The sequence below is a fragment of the Pavona decussata genome, unplaced genomic scaffold (assembly GCF_977016875.1).
Source record: "Pavona decussata unplaced genomic scaffold, jaPavDecu1.1 SCAFFOLD_6, whole genome shotgun sequence".
Taxonomy (NCBI): domain Eukaryota; kingdom Metazoa; phylum Cnidaria; class Anthozoa; order Scleractinia; family Agariciidae; genus Pavona; species Pavona decussata.
In genome coordinates this window covers 3,250,001-3,275,934 of record NW_028145430.1, presented here as the reverse complement: position 1 = coordinate 3,275,934, position 25,934 = coordinate 3,250,001, and the positions used below count along the sequence as shown (strand labels likewise).

At 39.5% G+C, this 25,934-nt stretch overlaps 2 protein-coding genes, 1 long non-coding RNA gene and 1 pseudogene across 4 annotated transcripts in view; 3 read left to right on the top strand and 1 right to left on the bottom strand.

Moving 5' to 3' along the window:
• LOC146489203 (lymphotoxin-alpha-like) overlaps nucleotides 1-25,934 on the top strand; it is a 109,000-nt gene that overhangs the window by 61,041 nt on the left and 22,025 nt on the right.
• The window catches only part of LOC146489204 (uncharacterized), a 119,204-nt gene that overhangs the window by 82,646 nt on the left and 10,624 nt on the right, over nucleotides 1-25,934 (top strand). The window lies entirely within an intron of this gene.
• LOC146489206 (uncharacterized) lies at nucleotides 702-5,715 on the bottom strand. The gene is made up of 3 exons (XR_014864120.1): nucleotides 5,638-5,715; nucleotides 5,463-5,538; nucleotides 702-1,219 (listed from the first exon to the last, which is right to left on the bottom strand). It is a non-coding gene; the product is annotated as an uncharacterized LOC146489206 (long non-coding RNA).
• LOC146489205 (uncharacterized) lies at nucleotides 21,053-24,993 on the top strand (annotated as a pseudogene).

Genomic DNA, 25,934 nt, shown 5'->3' with positions numbered 1-25,934 from the left:
CCATCTTGTATTTTTCTATTCATTTGTTTTTTCTTGAATTGCTTTACCGTTAATAAAGATTTTCATGGTATTTGCGTGTGCGATGTTCATTGTCACATAATTAAGATTTCATGTATTTTTCCTGAGGTTTTGGCTTGTAACCACAATGCTTTTTGGGGGGTTAGGGTTGGGTTAGGTCAAATGCCTGTCAATCAAAGAGATTAAGATTTACGAAGGTCTTACTTGAGAATGGCATTGCAAGGGCCTATATGTATATTGTGAGTGTGGCAGCAGGGTAAGGTATGGTGATAAGTGGCAAAACTGGCTGTTATTATATAACAGTCATTTTTGTTGAAGAACTTTAAAGATATGCGTGGGTTAGATAAAAAGAAGGTATTTATAGAAAGGAAATGCCTATTGTTATATTGTTATTGTCTGGAATAAATAAAAAGTGGAAGAGACTAGGAAAAAATTAGTAAAGAAGTTAAGTGACTACATTTATTCATAGGTTAACCCCTTTAGAAATATTCCAAGATTGCCACCATAGGGAGAGTTGTGTGGTAGACTTAGGTTTGAGGATGTGTGGAGATGGGATTGGTTTCCTGGTCCCCCCTTTAACTTTCATTTAGTCAAAGGTATTAGCCTGTTAAACAGGGGGTATCATCGGGTAACCACCCCGACTCATTGTTGCCAGGATAAATGCTATAGACTGCAAGGAACGGAGGAAAATTTCTTACTTCATAGTTCACTGGAGGAGCATTTGAGAGGCTAGAGTAGCAACGATGAAGACTGTCAGGAACAGTGGGAAATGTGTTGCTTGATAGTTCACTGGAAGAGTATTTGGGTTGCTTGAGTTCCAAAAATGAAGACTGTTTGAACAGTCTTGAAATGTCTTGCTTGATAGTTCACTGAAGGAGCATTTGAGAGGCTGGACTGGCCAGGATGAAGACCATAAGGAACAGTGGAAAATGTACTGCTTGATGGTTCACTGCCAAGTTTAACCATTTGCAGATTTCTGCGAGGATTCGTAACTGTTGTGGGACTTCAAGATTCCAAAAATTTCGCCTGTATAAGGATTCATCATACTTCCTGTACAGTTCTGCCACTTTTTGAAGGATATTCTTCCACAAAGTTCAACATTTTTCTCGACGCCAGAAAGGATAGTACCCAAAGGAGGACTTCTTATGTTTTTTCCAGCAGATATTTTACAGCCAAATAGCGCATCAATGGACTCAAGTTCCTATAGAAAGAATACAAACAGTAATCAACTGAGATATGTAAAATGGTTTGACATTGGTTTAAAAAACGTTAAAAAGCAAACATTTTGTAAACAAAAAAAAAAACAACAACAACAACAACAAAAAAAAACACTGAAAGACGTTTTGGCGTAAGAGCTTAGGTATTCATCGTCTATGATGGAGTGAAAAAGTGTAACAGTCCAAAATTATGAAAATGTGAAAGCAGCAAATTAGTAAAGGGAAGCACAAATGTCAGGAATGTCTGTGTGGTCATTCTCTGCATTGGGGTCTCTTTGGAAATACTACTTAACACTTCCATTAAACTAGAGTGCAGATGAAGATATTTGATGACAAAAAACATTTCATGATTTCCCACAGTTTTATAGTACAGTGCATTCATGAATTTCCCTCTTTGTGGCAATAATAATTATTGTGAGTTTGCTAGTACACATGCACTCCCATATGTCATGGGTAACTATACAAATAAACTTAATCTGGAACAAAAACTTTGAAGAACTTGAGTTGCAGAAAATTAACTACACCAATATTTCACAAAAAGGATGGGACACAAGAAATTCATACTGTAATCCAGTAATTCAGATCCCAAACAATAGAAAAGAATTATAACATACATGTACTTAAAAGTATGAAACCTTTTTTGATCAATACATTTGCACTTTCTTTAACAAAACACAATAAGAATCTATTAGCCTTCCTAGTATAATCAATCAATCAATCAATCAATCAATCAATCAATCAATCAATCAATCAATCAATCAATCAATCAATCAATCAATCAATCAATCAATCACCCTAGTGGCCATTTACTTGAACACTTACATCAAAAACAATTTTGGTTTCGACTTCTAAGCTCTGTAAGGCAACAAAAAGATCTTTTGCTGCTATTTGCCATTTCCAGGTTTAAGGCATGGAGGAACTCTATAAGAGAAATGCTAAAAGCCAACTCTGGCTTGGATGGAGTAGAACACATTTAAGGGGGAGCCAAATTAATTAGGAATGGAGGTAATTACATTATAAATTAAAGAGTACCATAATTATCTCTATTAATTAAGTATCACAGCCCAATGTAAGACATTGTCACTTAAATGGTTCTCGCAACAGATAATAAATATTACACTCAGACACATATTTGGTCAAAATTATGGAGGTTTATGCAGGCTATCACATGTGACATATGTACAAGTCTGTTTAAATTCAAAGTCAACACAAATAACTGAACAGAAAAAAATTGGAAAATTCATTTCAAGAGTGTATTAGTTCCCTGCACCCTTATTTCCATGCCAATAGGTATATCCTCATCTCATTGTAAACACAATAAAAATGTAGTTAGGAAAATACTGCCTGTAGGTAAATATTTCAGGGTAACATGATAACTAATGCACATATACCTAGACTTTTACTCAACAAAACAAGCACTGTGATTGGTTGATTCTTGGTCACATGCCCCTGATCAAATTCAAATGTATCCCAACAGGGATACAATTCTGCAGTTGTTGCCCTCTCAGTTGTTTGTTTGTTTGTTTGTTTTGCTATGATTGTCAAAGGGGAAGTCTAAATATATAACAAAGCACTTAATGTATGGTCCCTCGGGAAACTAGTTAGTTTTGTTTTCCCCAGGGGCCATACATTAAGTGTATAATATGTTACTGTCAAGTGACAATGCACTAGATTAAGAATTAAATCATACATGCCTACGTAAAGTTCTCCTGGGTGAGGCGAAATGTAATTAAGACCAACCCTCACAAATATAAAGCAGCTTGCAGTTGAAAAGTACATGTACAGCATGAAAAAAGGACCTGACCACAGACCTGACCTTTGAATGTCAAGACAAATAGTCTACTAATCAGCCATGGAGAAATAATGACTGTAGTTCCAACCAGTTTTATGTAGTACTTATTACATGGAACTAAGAAGTTCATTACTAACCATTCATTGACAATCTCACTTTTCAGCAGTGGACTCCATTGGAACATTTATGATTTGGGGGAGTTAAGTGAATTTTGTAATCAAAGGCTTCCTGGAGGTCGGAAATTTGACCTTCACAAGGCACGGGTGGGGAATTTGAAAGTTTACATGTAGCCTAACTCCAGCACTTGCATCTGGCAAAATCTGGCAAGAGTGCTCTGCAATGTTTGGTTCAATTTCGCTCGTGACATCTCTGGTGAAAACTTACTAGTGGTTTGACATCATGTCTGGGCAAATTTAATAAAAGATTATTTCAGAAAAATGTTTAATGCCATTGTTAGAACCATGTTCATGTTTGTGCAGTTATTAAAGAAGGAGAAACTCATATTAAACATGACAGAATCGGATGACATCCCTGTTTTGTCCAACAAAATGGTGACTTGGTTGCCAAGGAAGAAAGATTATTAATTTTGCAGTTCTGTATAGAAGGATGCTACAAACAATGGTTGGAAAAAAATATGGTCGCAAATAAAGCACCTAAAATGTACTTTTGATGGGGTATTTTTGGGGGTGGGGGGGATTGAAGTTGAATTTGAGTGCATGGCTCATAATTGGAAAAGGACACAATGGACCACCATCCCATTTAATATCTGCACCCCTCCCCCCTCCCCTTTGAAAGACTGAGAAATCTGAGGGGGGGGGGGAGGGGGTCTTAAAGAGTAATTTCTGAGCTGAGGGGGCATGTATGTCGGTATCTTTGCACTCTTTCTTTTTTCCTAAGGGGGAATGTGTCGGCACTTTGATCTTAATTTCTGAAGGGGTCTTCAAAAGCAAAATATATTTTTGATAGGGGTAGACACAGAAGCCTTCAATGGGGGGGGGGGGGGTGCAAATAACAAGAAATCGACCCGTTTTTAGATAAGGTATGCCCCCTCAGGGCATCCCACGTAATAAAAAAATTAATGAAATGGCCCAATACAAACAATAGAGCTTACAAACAAACAATAAGAGCTTTGTATTATCACATTTTGAATACTGCAACTCTTTACTTATGGGTATAGGTAAAACACTTAACAAGAAACTGGAAGATGCGACGTATTATGGTCTACGAACTATAATGAACATGGGGAAAAGTACTGATTATGAATCAATTCTTAGGATGGCAGACATGAATACATTGGAACATAGACGCATAGAACAATCTTTGATGATATTTTTTAAATGTTTCAAGGAGAATGGTCCAGGCTATGTAGCCAATTTATTCAAATCCCGAGTTACACCATATAATCTTAGAAGCAATGGTCTAAATGTTGTACAAACTTCATACAATAGTAGATTCCTTCATGGCTCATATGCGTACATGATCTCGCACATCTGGAACCAGTTGCCATCTGCTGTAAAAAACGCACCTAATGCATCATCCTTTCGGAGACTTTTAACTAAGTTAAATTTTAACGGCTGTCAATGCAGCAATTGCCTCTGACCCGATTTATTTTTATTTATTTATATTTAGATGTTACTTTTTAATTTAAATTAGTAGTTATTATCTTTTTTTTATACTGTCAAACACTTATATCATGAGCCTGTGGCTCGGGGGACTGGGAGACCACCCCCTGTGTATTTGACACTAAATAAATTACTTACTTATAAATTACTTATAATATTGCACGTTTTACTAGGCATTCGAATAAGGGGAAAGATTTCTGCACAGCTCATGCATAACAAGCACTTATCCATGCAACACTGTACTGACCAACCCTCTTGTAAAGAACCAACATGAAGAAAGTTTGAGTTTCAAAATCTGCAAAATGTATACATAAATAATAAATCTATGGGGCTGTGCGGAAATCTTGCCAAAAACATGAACTTCTCACCTTCAAAATTTCAACATGGTGGAAGATGATATGCCCTGTGTTTGTTTACTGCACAAGACTTACAAGAGCTCATTAAAGGGCTGCAGTTAATCAAGGCAACGAGAACAAGCGACTGAGGAACAGAAAAAACACGTTTCTCCAAACAGGGAACCTTTGATTTGAAGAGTGGTTAAAAGTGCGGTCTTCTGCACCTTTGAGCAAGCATCTCTTCAGCTCTTCGAAGTCTCTAACATCATCCGTTGGGCGAGATGAAGCTGCACTGTAGTCCTTGTTACAACGTCGTTCCACTTGCAACCGTTTCCCCTTTCGTATGGGCCTAGCGCACGAGTGAAAAAGAAACGATCCACTTCAAAACTTCAAACAAATAATTACAAGCCTTTAAAAACGGCCAAGATTGCCAGTTTCGAATATTACGGTATAAATCTCGAACAAGCAAAACACTTACCGATCCATAACCGAAGAAAACACTGTAGTCGGAGGTTCAACGAGCTTATGACATAACCAGAAGACCTACCGAACTTCTGTAGGAATCATGGAAGCAAAAAACAGTCGTAAAAATAAAACCTATACTGTGTCATAAGCAAACGCGATCTCAAAACAGTAAAACGAAATCATCTTACACTTCGCCAATATGGCGTCCCCTGAATACTATACGAATCTCAAACAAGTCGTACTATAGTATACGATCACCGGCTGATAGCCGGTACGATGGGTATCATTTTTGCGGCTGTTTATAGCCAGTGCTGTCCGAGTGAATGCGGCAGTGTGCTGTGGTCAGCGGACTAATCTAAATGCAACCGCTGCTTGAATATAACGTGGGCTTCAAATTGATCGGAAGCCTTCAGCCTCCCTTCAGCCTGACCGCACCTGACGGATCACGAATGCAGTGAGTATCTCTGAATTTGACAACGCAATCTAAACCGAAGCGCAACCCAGGTTATTTTGACTCACTTTCACTATTTCCGTGACAGACAGAAATTTGCTGGAAGGCAAAATACCTCCTCACAGTGAGTTTCCTGAACGCGGGAGTGAAGCTGTTAGCAACTGTACGTACGTTTGGGTATTGTTCAGGGCTTAAACGCAAGTAAGTACTACGTTTTTGTTCCTGTTATTGAACTGAGATCAAAGAAAGAGGATTAAAATATCTACAAAATAAATTCGTTCTAAGATAAAAGAAGAATATGTGTACACAGTACCTATTTGCAGGGCGTAACATGGCGATAATTTCGAAAGTCGATAATCATCGATCGTTGTCGATCGAATTCGATACTTATCAATCGACAAATAACGGAAATCGATAAAAATTGATCATAAGTTTCGATTTTCATCGACAAGTATCAAGATTTAAGAGAGTACGCACGCTCTCATTAGTTTAGTCCATATGCGCTACGTGTCACCAGTGTATCAGATCGGAATCGGGTTACTTCGTTCCATGACCACTTCGTTCCTACCCTGGGTACCAGAGGTTTTTCTCGCGTGCGGCGGGACTTGTCGGCCGGACTTGTCGGCCGAAGGCCGACACAGCTCCACGAGCGGCGAAGCCGCGAGAAAAACCTCTGGCACGGAGCGATGCTTTTTACCGTCCCCGTTGACCTTTGAGCTTTTTTATCGCATTACATTTACGCCAATCAGATTGGACGTCTCCAACTGTGATCATGTGGATCTGCACGTGAAGAAATGTCAGAAATGGGTTTCCAATTACAGAAGCTCAAGAGGTGTCAATTCGCTATGGCGTTCGCGGGAGTCAATACAACTCCCGTAAAGAAAGTTTTGAATCCAAAATCTGCCCTCTCTTGTCGCCTTTGTGGGGCAAGTGTTGCTAATGGTGGTTATTACAGCCTGACATCGGAAACTGCCGAAAAGTTAAGTATTTGTTCGAGAATTTCTTCGTTATTCGGTGTTGAAGAAAACCTGTCTGTTGGGCCGCGTGTACTTTGCAAGAAGTGCTTTCGACGCATTGAACGCTTTGAGGTTACGCTGAAAGAGTTGTCGTCCTTCAAGTCTCGATATATTGAAAATTTGTTACTGAGGAAGGAGGAAGGAGAGGAGCCTAGATCCAAGCGTTGCTCAAGGTCGCCTGGTTTTGGCGTGAAAAAGTCGCGCGGTCCGTCAAGTTCTGTAACAAGTGTTGTGCCCGGATCTTCTGGTAAAAATATTAGAAGAGCTCTCGACACTCCTCCCAACCCTCAGCTTGAAACTGAATCGAGAACATGTATACTGCTGTATGTATAATAATAATTAACAATTATTCACCGAAGTGGAGGTGAATACTGTAGTAATATTGTAATACTGTATCTATCACTTTCACTGACACTGAGGTGAATAATAATTGTTTTAGTATATACCACACAAGCTGAACAACTAGCAGAACCAAAAATTATTTTAATTCTGACAATAAGCAGACAAATGGTATGGTATGAAATTTTAAAATCTTGCGCGTTATGCCATAAGCTATTTCTTGTTGTAGGAAGTTCCGTCACGCTTTCTTGCAGACAAAAAAAAGAAACTTTTGGAGACAATAAAATTGTTTAGTTCCTACAGTGTTATTTCTTCAATTTTTCAGTGAAACTCGTCTTGCTGTTGAACCCATGCTGAAAAATATTAAATGTTTCATTGTTTATCGTAATTTTAGTGTTCAGCAGTTTTCGTAAACAAGGGATTGTATTTTCATTGTTCGCCTTACAATATGAGGTTAAAAAGATTAACATTAATGACGTCAAACCAAACTTTGTTACCACTTTTGTATTTTTTTTTAACAGCTGCCTTGTTTATCGAAATAATTTTCTCTTAAGTAACCGTGGCTGAAACGGGAAGCCATCTTGTTTCTCTTCGGCTGCTCAGAGTTGAAGCTGGAGCTAGCTAGCCAATCAGCGCATATGAAAAGTACTATTCACTTGTGTTGTATATACTTATGTATGTTATTGTTCAATTTTATCCTTGGTTCAATTTTTTTCCTTTGTTTTATAGTCATCATCATCCATTACCATACAAGTAAAAAAAAACATAAAAATAATAACAATTGAACCAAGGATTCAATTGGACCACAACTTGTATGTACATGTACATGTATTATCATTATACTTACTAAACCCACGACATTTAAGTGATTGTCGACAATAAAACTTTAAAGCTTCTATCTGCAAGGAGTCATGTAGCCTGGATTACAATGAATTACCAGATACTGTGTTCCCATCTTTTCAACACATGCCATAAAACAAGTGAAAATTTTAAGAGGTAATACAGAATTGTTACCCGTCGAGAATAAAAATTGAATGAAAAATAATTGTTTTGAGACCAGTCCAAAACGTTCTCTCCAATTTTTCCACCTTCCACACTTTTAAGTGAAACCCTTGACATGTAAACTAACAGTGGTTTGATAGACATTTTAGGCTCTTTGGTTCAATTAAAGTATTCAATTTATTGCACAACATTCATTTGCTGATTTAGAAACTATCTAGTCTAAATATTTACATTTCAACTGCCTTCTCAAATTGGAAACACCAGTAGTTATCAGGTAATGGAAACCTGGATAGGTCTTCATGTAGATGAACCAGACTGTGTAGGGTCATAACACATTCTGAAGGACCATATCTTTCCTCTGTATGGATACAGTGTCTCCAGCTGAGGACTTTAAGATGCCCAATTGCTTCAGTAGTTCAACCATTTCTTTCACAATTGAAAATGAGCTCAACAATTCGAGGAATTGGTGCCAACAACTCATATTCTTCTGCTGCAGGAAATGCCAGTTTTTGGTACCCCTCAGCTAGCTGTTAAGTAACATGTATAAGAACTCAAAGATTTGACATTTCAAAAAATGTAGCTCAAATTTAACAAAAGCTTTCTGTTTACTACTTGTTTTGACACTGTTTCAGTTTGTTTTAAGTAACATCTCCCAAAATTTCAGTGCCACTGACTTTACCTAAGGGGCAAAAATTTAATATATGGGTACCTTTAAACAATAATTTATCATCTTCAATTATAGCAAGAAAACAATGAGCTGTAAACTTGTTTGAATTTGCTCCCCATTGTTAGACTTTGAAAAAGAAAAACTGAAGGCTGCCTAAATACACTGTACATGCAAAAAATATAATAAAAGTAAGTTTCTACACGAAAATTGCACAAAACTTATAAACAACTTCACCTTTTCAAAATCCCATCATTTGGGATTCTACTGGTTTTGTAAGGTAAGAAAGGATTTAAAAAAGAATCACTGTCTTACTGTAATACCAAGTACAGGAACAGTGTAAGCAGAAGTCTAATATGGGGTGATTCAAATGGTTTTTGATCTCCATATTACCTGTAATTATGTAATTAGCTTGATCATTAAGGAGTAATATGTTAATGGTCACTATTACATGTACACTTACAGTGTTGGGCTATGTTTCCTATATGTGTATGTGTTTGTTGTGATTCAAACTTATCCTTGGCATAACTTTTTATTTTCCTTTGAACCACAACACAACTATGTAAATACAGTGAACTCTCGATGACCAAGACCAGTAAGAACTGTCTGACTTAGGGAAGTAGTATTTCCACTTTAGAGACAGTTTTAACAAAATCAATACCACTAGTTCTGACAATCACATGATAAAGGTGACAAGAATACCTTTGGACCATGGCATCTGTTTCAGCATTTGATCCAAACTCCTCTTTATTAAGAATACCATTTGAAAGCCATTGCTGCACTCTTCTCTTAACAATGTTGAGGAAAATGAGGGGCACAGCATAAAATACAAGATCATGCAGTACATCAAAACCATGCAAGGTGTTCAATCAGTGAAGCTGCCAAACTCCAAGGAAACCAATCTCCGTTGACTGTTTGTCAAACACTGTGTTGTGCTCTTCCTGCTCCACTTCAGTCATTTTGGGGATTTCTTCCTGCAAAGTCCTTTTCTCCCAACAGAATCTATAATGCTCCCTAAATCAAGATAATACAGTAATGCCTTTGAGCTGGCAAATAAACTCCTGTTGTTCAAAAAAAAAAAAAAAATTAGAAAAAAAAAGGGAAGAATTAAAGTATTTTAACTTTTATAAACCTTTACAAAAATGTATTTTGCTCTGGCATGGTCTTAAAAAAGCTTTAAACAGCCTTTTAAATTTTGCCAATGCAAACAATAACTACTGTCCAAATCCAACTACCGTTTAACATGCATGCTTGGTTTATGTAGTTTTCCAGGACTGAAAGGAATTTGCTTGCAATTCCAAGTCTGGAAAATCCTGTTAACCAAGTTTGGGAGGTTAGAAAACCAGCTATGTGCTGTTACTCATTTCCCAATTCAAAATAGGTTTCTCATTATTCCAAACTTTATTGCCATACAGATTTTACTTAAGAGCTGTTTACCCTTCTGTATATTGCCATTCGAGCTATTGGATTATTGGTTTGGTTATTACGCAGCCGGCTTAAAATTCGCTCAATTTCTGTCGATAACAATATAGATATTAAGTTTAAAATCTTGTGATTGTCGACTTTTATTGTCAATTAAACTTGTCGATTGACAGTTATCGACAAATATGGAGTGCTATCGACTATGTTTTCGATGATCGATTTCAATCGACATGTTACGCCCTGCTATTTGATGATTCGTAATTGCCATAGCGTGACTGCAGACTGATGAACAAAATCTAATTGCGGAACATCAATTTAGTTGCTTATGGAAAGGATTGTGCTTTAAAGAGAATCTAGTCGCTAGTGCATGCTTTTGGATTTTGTTTATTGTGTCAATGTTGACACGGCGAGAGAGCATGAGTATTCATTAGCCTCCTACGCAGCCTACGCCTGAGATGTTCTTTGGCTCGTCATGTCACGAACTCCTCTCCACGAGAGTGCGTGACATGGCCAGCCAAAGAACATCAAAGGGAGCCCGCACAAACCGTGTGACTGGTGACTGTTTACAAAATTTAAAAGATTTGTATGGAAATATAAGGTTCGTATTATAGCCAAATGTTAGGGAAAATGTTTATCTGAAAAGTCACAATAAATGTAAACTTATCTCAATCGTTGTGCTTTGTCGTTCTTTTGCCTGAAAATGGCGAATTTAGGCGATTTTGAAGGTTTTGCTTTCGTCGTTTACCGGAGCGTTAGATAAAGAGAAAAGGGAGGAAAGCTCTGTCAGAAATGCTCCAACGCCGAGGCGATTTTCACCCGGAAATTCGAATCGCCCCGCTTTCAAACCCAGCACCAGTAAAGTGGAGATGTTAAGCTTTCCTCTCGTACAATTCGATCGAAAATCCGTTCAAAAGGAGAAGCGCCAGCCGGCGAAGAAAGTCAAGATATCGGCATTGGAAGTTCAAATTTACCGTTACAAATTTTAGTGTGCAGGTCAAGAACTGTCACGCTGACTGCTCCATTCTCGTTTTGAACGGATTTTCGATCGAATGGTACGAGAGGAAAGCTTAACATCTCCACTTTACTGGTGCTAGGTTTGGAAGCGGGGCGATTCGAATTTCCGGGTGAAAATCGCCTCGGCGTTGGAGCATTTCTGACAGAGCTTTCCTCCCTTTTCTCTCTATATAACGCTCAGGTAAACGACGAAAGCAAAACCTTCAAAATCTTTAAATTTGCCATTTTCAGGCAAAAGAACGACAAAGCACAACGATTGAGATAAGTTTACATTTATTGTGACTTTTCAGATAAACATTTTCCCTAACATTTGGCTATAATACGAACCTTATAATATTTCCATACAAATCTTTTAAATTTTGTAAACAGTCACCAGTCACACGGTTTGTGCGGGCTCCCTTTGAGAACATCAGCATAGCAGGCTAGAGTATTGATTTGTCTTTCACTACACTTTTGTTTTATAAGAATTTATTTTATAAGAATATCGAGGCTGAAATGTGCGAAATTTTAAGAATATTCTAAGAATAACCCGAGGCTGAGATTTAGAAAAGAATATAGTTTTGTGTTTTGATCAAAATTTGTAAATACAATACAATTTTATGTACGTTTTAACTGAACCGTATAATATTCTTCCTTTCTCTAAATGGCACAACTAGGCGATAAAAACCTCGCTAGCTGCAACGTAAAGCGATGGAGCACGTGCTCAATGTAACACAATACAGATCTAGACACCAAACATTTCTAATTGATACCCCAATACATTCTAAAACGGAAATGTCATTCACAAAAATATTTTCAGCCTAACATCGGCAGAAAAATAGGAATATTCAGCCTGGGCCGGAAAAACAACATTCTTATATAAAAAGAAAAAGAATGTACTGACAGATGTTTCTTTGCCCCTGTTGTATTGTTCAGTTCCCCAAAACAAACCACTTTTTTATTTATTTCTTGTTCTTTTACAATAGGCAGCAATCATGGGGAGCCATATACTAATAATTACCATCGGTAGTTTTGTGACTATGACTTTGGTGACTTCAAGTGCCTTGCTCGTAGCTATCGTGATGACGGTCGTTGCAGGCCTAGGACTCTTAGCGGTGGCAGCTCGGCTGAAGTGACAGTATCGAGATAAACTGTTAATAAACTGTTATTAAACTGTTAATAAACTGTTATTAAACTGTTAATAAACTGTTATTAAACTGTTAATAAACTTTAATAAACTGTTGCATCGAGACAGTAAGCCTCGTGGTTTCTTTCAGGTTTTTTTCGCCATTTATTTTCTTTCATCAATTTTCTTAATTTTTTTTTCATCTGTAAATTGTTGTGTTTATGGCAAAATAAATATTGTATTGTATTGTATTATATAGTATGACAAAGTGAAAGGGGTTTTTGGGCTGCTATGGAACCGATTTTGTTTCAGCACCTAAGATAGTGTGTGAATTGAATTCAAATAAATTAGCAATAATGTAAAAATTATATTTCGTTCTCAGGAAACTTATCAGTGTCACATGTATCACGGTACAGATAATGCAATACATCGACGTAATATTTGGTGAATGTCAGGTATTAGATGCGTCTCAGATCTCAGCAAAATAAGGAAAAGAAACAATACCTGCAACAAGGGAAACTACAGTCTTGACTGTAATTACGCGGAATGCCTGGAAGGCATGCCGTGTCTTAAAATGGGTTCTTTTTTTTTTGTTTTACGCGGAATGCCCTGAAGGCATGCCGTGTCTAAAAATGGTTTCCTAATCTTTTTACGCAGGATGCCCTGAGGGGCATACCAGGTCTAAAAATGGGTAGATTCCTTTTTACACGGGATGCCCGCAGGGCAGGCCGTGTCTAGGTTTGGGTCGGGTATCTTTTTTTCTTCGTCGTTGTCACAAATCTGCACATTAATTTATTACGCGGAATACCCTGAGGGCCATACCGTGTCTAAAAACAGTTCGATTTCTTTTTACACGGCATGCCCGCAGGGCAGGCCGTGTCTAGGTTTGGGTCGGGTATCTTTTTTTTTTCCCTTCGTACTTCGTAGTAGTCACAAATCGGCACATTAATTTATGCATTAAAATATGTCCTCCTCTAGTAGGGATGTATTGTTCTGATTGTCTTCGACAGAAGCGGCCCAATCAAAATCAATTATTTAGGGACATATCACGAGAGAGGGGACCCACTCATCCCTTCTTGTGTGACGTCAAATCATCGTTTGATTTATTCATTAAACCTGCATTAAATTCTGCCCTCTCCCAGAAGGAATCTATTGTTCTGATTGTCTTCAACGAAAACGGCTCAATCAAAATCCATTGGCGCGTATATCACGAGGGAGGGGACCCACTCATCTCTATCTGTGTGACGTCAAAGCAAATCATCATTTAGAAGGTTGTTTTCGTTAAATGGCGGCCACATGTATAAATTTGAAACTCTGATCTGCCGTTTTGAGAAGAAAAACAAACGTTTTTTAAGCGGTAAATCGAAATAATAACTTCTAAGTAGTACTCGACAGTTTAAACGGGGGAAATTGGGAGAGTTCACAGAGAAGAAACTACGCTTTCACTAACAGATCGAATAATCCAACGCGGAGAAAACCAGACCAGTTCAAGCGGGGGTTATGACGTTATCGCAGAGTTATTTCCGGTGTTAGTAACACAACGATTAAATGTCACGCAGTCTCTCTGAATAAAACCATTCAATTATTTCAATTGCGAAGGGAGGATAGTTTTTAAAAATCTGTGAAGCATACAATAGGAGATAAATGGGGCTACATTAGGCATTCCGTGTAAATGCCATAAGGAGGCATCTATTTTTTTTTTCTTCGTCGTACCCACAAATCTGCACATTAATTACTTGGGCGGAGAGCCCAAGTTATAAAATAGGATTTCTTCGTATACGTCAAGTGGCAAGGGCTCTACTGCGCGTGCGCTACATGTCGAGTCTGGATGTATTTATCATAAGCCGCCATTACGGGACAAAAAACAAGGACGTAAAATCAACACAACGAATATCGTATTCTTAAAAGAAAACAGCTAGTAATTGTGTTGTCTGCTAACTCCTTCCATTGAACGAAACTGAGGGGCAACTTTCCTTTCAGGACGGATATTTTCCAAAAGTTCGACAATTAACCTCAGACGCCCTTTTGGCTCTTCTCGATAAATCCCTATTCGGTGTCAAACGTAATCGATAAGATCAGGCCGTAAACACTGAATTTACATTCAGCCGAGCAAAACATTTCATTTCTCTGCCCGCAATATAAAAAAAGAAAACGTTCAATTAACTTTAAAGATTCAGGACCATTCCGTGGGTGAAAGGATTAGGGTAAAGTAGAAAACTAAAACTAAAGCTTCGAAAATAAATTTCATTCGGGGTCCAGTGTGAGCGATAAGATCTATTCACCAGAACAAATGTAAACACTGAAAGTTTGCTAATGCACAGCGACAATCAACGCTTGACGAATTAATTTCTTTATTTTTACGTTGGATAAAGCCAAAATAGCAACTTTAACACCCGGGCTTTAGCAAAACTGAAAGCCCCTTCCGATGTTGCAAAACGTTGAAAGAAGCCATCGTTTGGATGCAGAAAGGAATTGCCACGCTGAAAACACCGGGAATAAATCGGTCACGTGCTAGGCAACCAAAATCGTTCACGTGTATCAAGTTTCATCCGGCGACGCGGCATTCAGAAAGAAAATATTTTCGGCGGGTCTTGGAACAAAAACTGGACGGTTTCTGCTTGTTATTCAATCGCCACGGGAGCTGTAGTGTCTTTCCACTTTATAAACCCAGCTTCTTTCATTTAAAGCCATTTTAAATCCTGGAAACACTCTCTTTTGTGTCATGATATTTTGTCCATTGGCAATCACCCAAAACCACTAAAAGAATGAACGTATACTTCGACCTTTGCGTTGCCTTCCAGTGCGAGTGAAGTTTATTTTCTTTTTTGCGTGTATAATAAACAAATAACTGTAGACATAATTTGAAATAGTTCATTTTTTGGTCACTCACAGAGCGCTTTGATTTTGTCATTAAAGTTCTGTCCTATTCCAGTGATCATGAAATAGATTCGTTGAGTCAACTTTCTGTAAATCGGATGTTCTGTGAGATTTGTCTTATCCGCACGCGTCCCATATAGAACGCATGTCTTTTCGCACGCGTGTCATATTACACGTTCTGCGTGACATTTTGCGATCGTGCGCTGTTACCAGTGAAAAAGCTGGAACATCTCTCATAACCCAGAAAAAAAGGGTATCAGGGTGGAAAGGTATTCGCACAAATACCCCTCTGTCGCCAAAATTCATCATTACCACTGGAACCGCAAATACTCCTTTGTCGCCAAAATCCATCATTATCTTAGATGCACCTCATGGTTACAAAATCCGACGTGTTTAGTATTAAAGAGAGTATTGTTTTATTTTGTTTGCGTGACATTTTCGGTCGAACTACATCACGTTTATCGCAAATATGATGCCTTAGACTCTCAGCGAATCTTTTATCGTTCACGTGTCACCAAAGACTGAACTAACGTGCATGCTCAGATACTCCTAATACAACGACGCCCAAGTAAACGCGCCCACAGCGTCTTGTTTATTCATTAAACTCTCCCCTCTCCTAGTAAAGATGTATAGTTCTGATTGTCTTCAACAAAAGCAGGCCAATCAAAGTCCATTTTTGTCGCGTATATCGCAAGGGAGGGGACCCTCTCACCCCTACTTGTGTGACGTCAAAGCATCATTTGATTTATTCATTAATCTCGGATTAAATTTGTGGCGCCATATTGTTAACATGTTGTGGACGCAAATGTGCCGTTTTCAAACGGAAAATTAACCATTTTGAAGCTGTAAATCGAAAGAATAACTTCTAAGAAGCACTCGACATCTAAGACGGTGGAAATTGGAGAGTTCCTGGCGAAGGAATCGTACTTTGTTTTACAATCCCGAACCATAATGGGAGACTGAAAAGAGGTCATTGAGAAGCTAACGTTATCGTAATGGAATTACCGAAATTTCCGGTGAAACCCTAAGTAGCGTAACACAAGGGAAACAACATAACGCGTCTTCGTGACTCAAACTATTCCATTAGAAAGGATAGTTTTATCAATCGGCGAAGCATACAGTTGGAATAAATGCATCAGCCACAGCATCTCGCGTAAATGCCAGTAGAGGCATCTTGTTTTTTCTTCATCGTAGCCACAAATCTGCAGATTAATTTATTCATTAAACTCTCCCCACTACTAGTAGGGATGTATTGTTCTGATTGTCTTCAACAAAAGAAGGCTAATTAAAATCTATTCTTATCTCGTATATCGCGAGGGAGGGGACCTACTCACCCCTACCTGTGTGACGTCAAAGCATCATTTCATTTATTCATTAAACCCGGATTAAATTTGTGGCGGCCATATTGTTAACATGTTGTAGACTCAATTGTGCCGTTTCCAAACGGAAAATTAACCATTTTGAAGCGGTAAATCGAAAGAATAACTTCTAAGAAGCACTCGACATTTAAGACCAAATGCACAAAAATATCGATCAAAGCGCGGCCACGCTTAAAATTTAATCTACCTTCATTTGGAGTTTGTAGCGAGGTATTAGTGAGTTTTGAAAGGTTTCGAGGTTTATTTTCAAAAATACGGCCGAATTTTAGAAATATATGGGAAAATCGATTTCGCGCTCTCGCTGGCCAAAGAATGTCGGAATAAATCAGCAAAAATTAGCATTCGGAAAAACGCTCTCGTGATAATCGCTGAGGCTATATCATCGAAAAGTTGGAACTGAACTTAAACAAAGAATTATTTGGCACTAGATGTCAGTTTGTTTTTCGGATGTAGATGATATTTTTTTAATGAGAAAAAACGCATTCTTTGATGTAGATCTAATAACAGCTTTGGTAAAGCGAGTGTGACCTTATAATTACAAATTGAGTTTTCGATATGTGGCCACTCTCCAATCGGGTTAATTTTACGGCTATAAAGTGTGCAAAGAACTAGTCTTACACAGCATATTGAAATTGGTTTGGGTTATTCAGCGAGGGCTTCATAAAACGCCATCGAAATCTGAGTAGTTTGACCACAGGTCACCAAAGCGTATGTGACACAGGCTACCATGCAAGCGTGATTTAAGAGTTTGTATGGAGTTAAAATTAAATCAAAATTTAGACAACAATTTTCCGTAAAAATCCCACAAAAAATATACTTAAGTCTGAAAAAACTACCGATACGGATTCGGCCGTTATCCCAAATGAGTTAACGGCCGAGTCTCGATCAGTACAAAGAATGATAATACAATTTAGCTGGCTGGTACAGAACTGCACTTAGCCGGGAGGGGGTGTGTGTGGTTTGTTACGTGCCAAAGGCTTCCCGTGGATTTCCCCGGCTGGGCACATTTTAGTACTCGTGCCTAGGTTTGACCGTGAGTTTGTTCCAACATTCCAGCGACACGGCTCTGTCGGCGGCAAAAATGGCACCCGATTTGAAATGAACTTTGTTTTCAACGAAGGCCTGTGTCTCAATAAATGAACTCCTCCGTAAATGAGCTACCCAGGAGGGAGCGCACATCATCCTTCTTGCCATATGGAGAGACAGTTAAGCGAGTGCTTAAGTTTCAAGCAAATTTTAGCGAGGTTTTCGAAGCGCTCTCCTAAAATGACGGGCCAAATTTTATTCAAATTCGACTTTTAGTTTCCTACCTTGTCATTAACATAATACAGTGATGCACGTGGACCAGCTGCTGAGAGATAAACCGCTCAAAACAGCGTTTGGAAGCACTGAAGAGCATTGAAAACACAGCAAAACACACCGGGTAAGTTTTTTCAGACTTAAGTATATTTTTTGTGGGATTTTTACGGAAAATTGTTGTCTAAATTTTGATTTAATTTTAACTCCATACAAACTCTTAAATCACGCTTGCATGGTAGCCTGTGTCACATACGCTTTGGTGACCTGTGGTTTGACTGAAATGTGAGCTCATTAGCATCTTGTCATGCAAAGCGACTGTAATCACTTGTTAAAGCCGAAAACTCAGGTTTTGATTGAAATTATGAATCTAAACTCCTGCTTCATACTTAAAAAGGCTGATTTACTCCAGCGTGTGCTCCAGCAATGGTCCATGTGACGCTTCGTTTTCAGAAACGAAAGGTAACTTCGTTGAAAGCGAAAAAATGTTTGGTTAATCGTCACCAGTTATCGTTAGTAATGCGTGACGCTCGGGTATGACATTGTCACGCATACCGATAAAGTGAAGTTTGGAAGATCAAATTAATTTCATCTGTCCTTATGATTTGGTGGCGAATTCAGTAGGTTTGTGTTAAGTGAAATATTGTATACCGGTTACAATACAACTTAATACCGTGTTTTGGGCACGGTCGAATAACTTGGGTAGCTTATATATCGGGGAGGTGAGGTGGGGACGTGGGGTTCTGGGGGGCGGGGGGGCGGGGGTGGCTTATAAGCGGTATTAAAAAAAAATAAAATAAAGATAATAATAATAATAATAATAATAATAATATTAATAATAATAATAATAATAATAATAATAATAATAATAATAATAAAATAATAATAATAATAATAATAATAATAATAATAATAATAATAATAATAATAATAATAAAACTATGGCAAAGATCAGGCAAGAAACGAATTTAAGACTAAGTTCAGGGATTTTGCAACAAGCCCACCTGTGTTAAATAGAATTTCAACATTTCTTTCGCATGTAAGGCGTTTGTCAGCTGATGCACGGAAGAGAAGTGTAATTGCTTTGTTGCGCTTATTTTCATCACATCTGTAATCTAGTGTTATTTTTACTTATATATATTTGTATCGTAATTAGCTTTTACCTGATGAAGGGCCCCTCTGGATACCAGCCTAGTTTGCGGATGAGCCTTCCTGATTAAGTAACGTTAACTAATTCTAATTCTTTTGCATTGTACACACGTGTGTACATATTTGGTTAATGAGAAAACAAAAATAGAACTGGCCGATTTAGAAAAATTTCGTTTCGGATAAAAAAGGGACAAAAGGAAGAAATCCGATGCCCAAATGTACTTCAGCCTCAAGAAGCCTGTGCACATTATCATCATTACACCTGTGTAAACATTCAAATTGAATTATCAATCTAATTAGCTTTTCACAGGAATATATCACGAAATTTTAATTTCCATAATAATTTGTCCGATGTCAGCAAGCCTAAGTAGCAGAAAACATTTTTGCTTCTGGTGTTTTGATGGGAACGGAAGGGAAAGAAAACATCGTTAAGGGGAGTGGATTGTGCTCTCTCCACGTTCTCCTCGGTGTTAGCGAGCTTAGACAGAAAGTTAACTGTATCTTGTGATAATGCTGTACACAATATTTCTCCAAATAGAACAAATCATTGTTTGAATCTGAAATAAATCCCTTCTCTCACGATCACGGTCACTGAATTGCCAAATCTATTAGCTGGGGTAAGTGCTAACGCGCTGTCATTGTGAAATGGACAACTTGACATCAAGGGTTTTTTTCCTGAGGAATTCACACTCGGTCTTAGACTTTGACGGTGGCGTATTATGGAGACCGATGCGTGTTCGTTTCTTGCCATAGTTGGCGGCCACTGCGGTTTCGATGCGAGAGATAGGAGTAGGCAAGTACAACCAGTTTCTTTGCTCACCTGTAATCGTGACATTTCAAGACACAAGTCATCCTTTGCCATCGACGGAGTAGAAAATGAAGTAGAACTTTTACTGGCGAGGGCGTCAATCTACGCGCCGCCCCGAAATGTAGAAACCTGGACTATATGTACCCAACATCGTGCTTGCTGGAAGCGTCCTTCTACTAAGTGCTCCATTCCAGTGAGCCTGTCAAAGCACGACATAGCCATAGGCAAAAAGCCGAAAGCAGAGAGAGGATTAAGCAAGTCAGGATCACAGTTCGTTTTGAAGGAGACTGGAATTTTCCTTCCAGTTGGCGCAGGTGAGCTTTTTGTCTATGTTTTTATTACGAAAGTTCCGTTCATGCACTTAGGTAAAGTCGGGTATTTTTTGTACGGGTAAAAAGGCAAGGAGATTACATTTACTAGGTATTGGACTGCACACAGTACAGTGTGCAAATGTATTGTAAAGACATTGTTTGATTGACAGCCAGTTACGCGCATGCTAGTTAGCCGGGCACAGATGAAAGGCAAGTGCGAGTTGCGTCAGTCAAGTACACTAAGTTTTTAACGGCCGTTTAGACCATTTGTTACCATCCCATAGTTGGTGCAGTTAGCACCTTAATCGTTTACAACTGCGGAGGGAGAACTTTACTTTGAGGGATTGCTTATTCAATTCTACGAGTTGTGAGCGCAAACGCGGTTTCACCGTTGACTAAAAAGTAGTTGCCTGGATTAGATGATTGCCAGTGACTGGAATCTCTGCAGAAGTTGTTTTGCTGTTGTTGTCTTAGCAAAAATATGTTTAATCATCTTCCAGTCTGTAATGGTCTTTAATGAAAGCGCTCTTCTTTAGAACCTTACCAACAGTGTTTATTTCTCGTGTTGCTGTTAGCAAAAAAAATAAATAAATAAAAATACGTTAACTGACACGGGTTTGAAAGGATTTACAATAATAAAATAATATATTCTTGGGCGATTTCATGGGGGCAAATGGATGAAATCTTCAGTTATAAAGCAATTGCAATTCGTTTTTACAGGCGTGTGTTCTCATTGCCGGTAAGCAAGATCGCGCCCCAACCGTCTGGGATTGAAAGCGAAGTTATTCTCCAAATGAGAGATATGTCATTGGTAAGTGTTCACCATTTTCTACCAGGATCCACTATTAATAAAATGGAAATTATATTAACAGACGTTTTGAGTCCAGATTTGACGTTATCAAGATAAGTCACGTGGTCTGTTAGTATTGAGCAGGTTCACATTATAATTTGTTGCAGAACGAGCTCGAGTCTATTGGGGCTACCCCAGTGGCGCGAAGAATGCCACCATCCGTCCATTGTCCCTCCAACGTCCAGACCCCAGGAAGAAGCTTTTATTTGCCTTCAGATTCCAGTATGGACGCAACAACTGATTCCCGCAGTAGGAGGCGTGATGACTCTTCGCCGCTGACCAAACTGAACGAATTCTTAGAAAGTAAGGATGTCAGCCCAGTGAGGCATACTGTGATGTTACCGTGGAATGAATCGAGCGAAAGAACGCGTCGTCGCCATCTTCGAAAAGTAAAACAGGCAGTGAGTGCTGTCTTAGATGAAGTAGCCCTCAATCAATCAGAAAAGTTGTGGCATTCGCTTGTCCCATCGTTGAACCAACAATTCTCTAGTGACAGCGAAAGCGAGGGTGAGGAGGTGGATAACAAACTCATGAACGTTCTGACAGAGTGCTACAGTAATGCAAGCACCTGGGACACCCGACGTCAAATACTTTCGATAATGGCAGACAAGGCAACTTTCCGAACCCTGAACAAATGGATCCCTGATCTTACGTGGTACAGATTCAGTATTGCAAGAAAGCATACAATGCTTCATGGGAGAGGTGTTCCACTGCCACAGTCATCCCAGACTAAAATGTTCGTGTCACCCACACAGGTCAACCACTTCTTGAATTTCATAACGAGTCCTCATGTCATCCAGGATTTGCCATTCGGAGAGAAGACTATCAAGTTGTCAACAAATAACGTCGTGACAGTCCCCAATGTTATCCGAATGTTAATCCCTGAAACCATAGTAAAGCAATATCTTGCATATGCAGTGGAGTCCAATTTTACCCCTCTCAGCCGCAGAACTCTGTTAAACATCCTTTCCGTTTGTACAGCCTCTACTACAAAGTCGTTGGAAGGTCTGGACTTTATCAGTTCGGCTGGAGCTCAGGCTTTGAAGATCTTATCAATGTGGCGGAGCGCTTGGGAGACAATTTAATGGGGATGACGTGGGCTAAAGAACAGCGGGAACGCCTGGTGTCTGCTAAGCGCTACCTAAAAAGTGACTACAAGGTATGGAATGGTATGGAATAAAGTGTACTGAAAAGCTTACGATATTATTATAGAGAATTTAATTTTTCATATGATATATAAAATCACACATCCCCGTACCCTCTAATCTGGCCTGCGCGTCAGGCAATATTATTTTTTGGGCGAGATTTCCGACGAAGCGCGTAAGGGAGAGGCTCGCGCGCGCTCATACGAGATTACGCAAAAAAAAAAAAACGCTTAAGCTCCTGCCAACCCAAACCTTTGACGACGTGCGTTCATCTCAGACTCCTTGTAAACCAAGGCCATGAATAAATCATAGATAAAGAGAGAAATATAATCAATAAAGTAGGTAAATATGACAATTAATAATTCAGTCTTGAGTCAAAGTTTGTTAGACAGACAGACATGAAACCGCCACTGCTAATACGTGCTTTGTTCTTTTTTAGGAAGGTTTTTTTTGGTTTCGGTAACTAACCAATGCAATACAGAGACATAGGCAGGATATTTTGCGTGGGTGAATGCGAGTCCCGGAGGTGCGGGTGTTGTGGGGGGATTCAGGGTATGCATCCCCGTAAATTTGGAAAATAAAGTAGTTTAAGTCCGCGTTTCCTGCATCCTGAGAGTCATTATACCCCTTACTCCCCGAGTATGAGAACCTTTGTGACCCACGGAGAGGGGTGTGGACACACCCATCGCTTCTCCCCTTCCTAAGGCCTTGCTACAGCTGTTTTATTTTATAATTATGGCAGGTGCATGTGTCCAAAGAATCCTGTGTCGCAGACCATTGCCGGCAGTATGCCCTGAGTGACCCCAAAGATCGGGATTTCCAGACTCTTTGTGAACATCAACATACAAAACGATGTGACCGCTGTGACGCATTTACAACATCTCTTTCGGACATAGAAAAGGCTCTCGCAATGACGACAGACTGAAGAGAGCATCGGCGAGGATGCCAAAGAGGAATTGCGCTTTATTGCCGACCAAGCAATCTCTAGCATTCAAGCTTGGAAATCCCATCTTTTACGGAGTCTAAATCAGGATCAGGCGCGGCTCGACGTTATAGACGAGCTCGATGAATCGAGTGTACTTCTGGTTCAAGACTGGGCAATGAAATTCTTGCCGCGCCAGTACCGTGAGAGCCAACGAGACTGGTTAGGTAAGCGTGGCCTTTCTTGGCATGTTACCGTGGCGATGAGAAAAATCATGGTCACTTAGCAACTACAGATAATGACGTTCGTCCACGTATTCCAATCATGCAGCCAAGACAGTAACACTGTGATAGCAATCATGGAAGACGTCATCGGTAAGCTTAAAGCAGTTATACCATCTTTGAAAACTGTCGCTTACAGAAAAGACAACGCTGGGTGCTATCGATGTGCGGCAACTATCCTCAATGCCCCGAAAGCCGGCCAGTTCCACGAAGTCACGGTTAAACGACTTAACTTCTCAGATCCCCAAGGTGGGAAAGGGGCATGTGACAGGAAGGCGGCAACGATCAAGGCCCATATGAGAGTTCATCTCAATGAAGGTAACGACATCGAGAATGCCAGTCAAATGGTTGACGCTATGAAATCGTCTGAAGGTGTACCTGGCCTTAACGTCACATTGTGCGAAATTCCAAGTTCCACTACTCGTGTGAAGTTTGAATCTAACGGCCAATATGGCGAAGATTCCATTACAACCTGGAAGGCCTATGGAATTGGACCTGCAAAGACCATCAAACTAAGCAAAGTTACTGAGGATAACAACGTTTTTTCAATTCCAAGCCTATCTAGTAGAGTGACCGAAGACGCATCAGATAATTTCAACCCTCCTAAGTCTCGATCTACCAAACCGGAGGCCACGTCAAGTTCAGACGAGTCACCAGATCCTCCTGGTTCTTCCCAGCTATTCTTCTGCCCTGAAGAAGGCTGTATCAAATCATACCAGCGTTTTGTTGCCTTACAACATCACTTGGATTGCGGGAAGCACGAACGTACCCTGGAACGTGAGACATTATTGGACAGAGATGCCGTTAGACTGGAAGAGCAGTTCAAAAGAGTCCCACAGATGCAACAGTGCAGTGAGAGCGGAACAGCAGAAAATGCGCCTTTACTTCCGATGGGATGGGCCCTGAAGGCTAGCCATGCCTCAAGAGCGCGATTCAACGAAAAGCAGAAGAACTACCTGCTGAGCAAGTTCCTTATCGGAGAACAAACAGGGCAAAAAGTTAACGCTTGCACAGTTGCTCGCTCAATGATAAGTGCAAGGGATACAAATGGCGACCGCTTGTTTACCAGCGCTGAACTTTTGACGGGTCAGCAGATCGCCAGCTACTTTTCTCGTTTGGCGTCGAGACGTACTCTCCAAGACCGCAACTCCACCCAGACTGAGTCCGATGACGAAAGCGCAGAAGCTGAAATTGCTGGTAGCGACCTGAGGGGAGACGTTCTTGAAACAGTCCCGGGAAACAGTGCAACCTGTCCATCCCATTAGCTTCGACAACTACAACCTATGTGAGCTGATGAAAGAATCCAAGCTGTCGAAATTCGCGATTTCAATGCTGAACAGAATATGTGTCCACTTTGAAATCCCTACCTGCGATATAACGGGACGAAAGAAAGCCCCTTATCTGAGTCGAATTGAAGATTTTTTGAAGAAGTATAGCTGTTATCATGATCAAACATAAGAAACTCAAAGTAATGGGACATTCTGTGAAGTATTCTTGGATTTCGTATATGTTATAATGTGACACTTAAATCCGTCGGATCTCTACAAGGGTAAAGATATCTAAACATCAATTCCACTATTAAGTTAAGTTTCTACACCAAGAGCATCTTGGCCAGTGTGTTCTGAGCAATATGCAGCGGTGAGATTTGGACTGCAAAATAGAAATAACAAAGAAACGATACCGTATTAACAAACGAATAGCTTTACTGAGTAAAAGTACAAGTCAAAATGTTCAGTCCGAGTAGCTTAAAATAAATCCCTTTTGTTTCCCTTTTTGTTCGTTTTTTTTTTTTCGTGCAACTTCAGAGTTCCCCACCCCCGCTTAGCTAAAGCTACCCCAGTTGTTGGCCCATGCCTAAGACATTCACCGCTATAAGCCCCCACCCCCCCCTCCTAGCACCCCACCTCTCCCCGATATATAAGCTACCTAAGTTATTCGACCGTGCCCAAAACACGTTACAAGTTGTATTGTAACCGGTATTTTACGATATTTCGCTACAAACACCAACCTACTGAATTCGCTATCAAATCATAAGGGCAGATAAAATTAATTTGATGCTGTATTTGAACTTATTTGGGCTCTTATCGGTATGCGTGACAATGTCATATCAGGAGCGTCACGCATTGTGACGGTTGAGCGAACATTTTTTTTTTCACAGTGGCTATTCGTACGGCACCCGTACGGCGACTTGTATTTGCTATTCGTACGGGAGTCCGAAGATTTCATAGGATTTCTCTGTAATTCCTGATTCTTGCATATCCAAATCATTATATTTACCTTTAGAACGAATAAGCGAATCCAGTGAGTGCCCTTTCTTTAAGCCAGATAAGTTTGTGTACTCTCTGCTTACCCACTCGCGACACTTAAAATTGTTTTGCGCTATGTTCACGCACACGTCACGCGATTAGAAGAGACCGTACAGCGACTGGTATTTGCTATTCATTTGGGATTCCT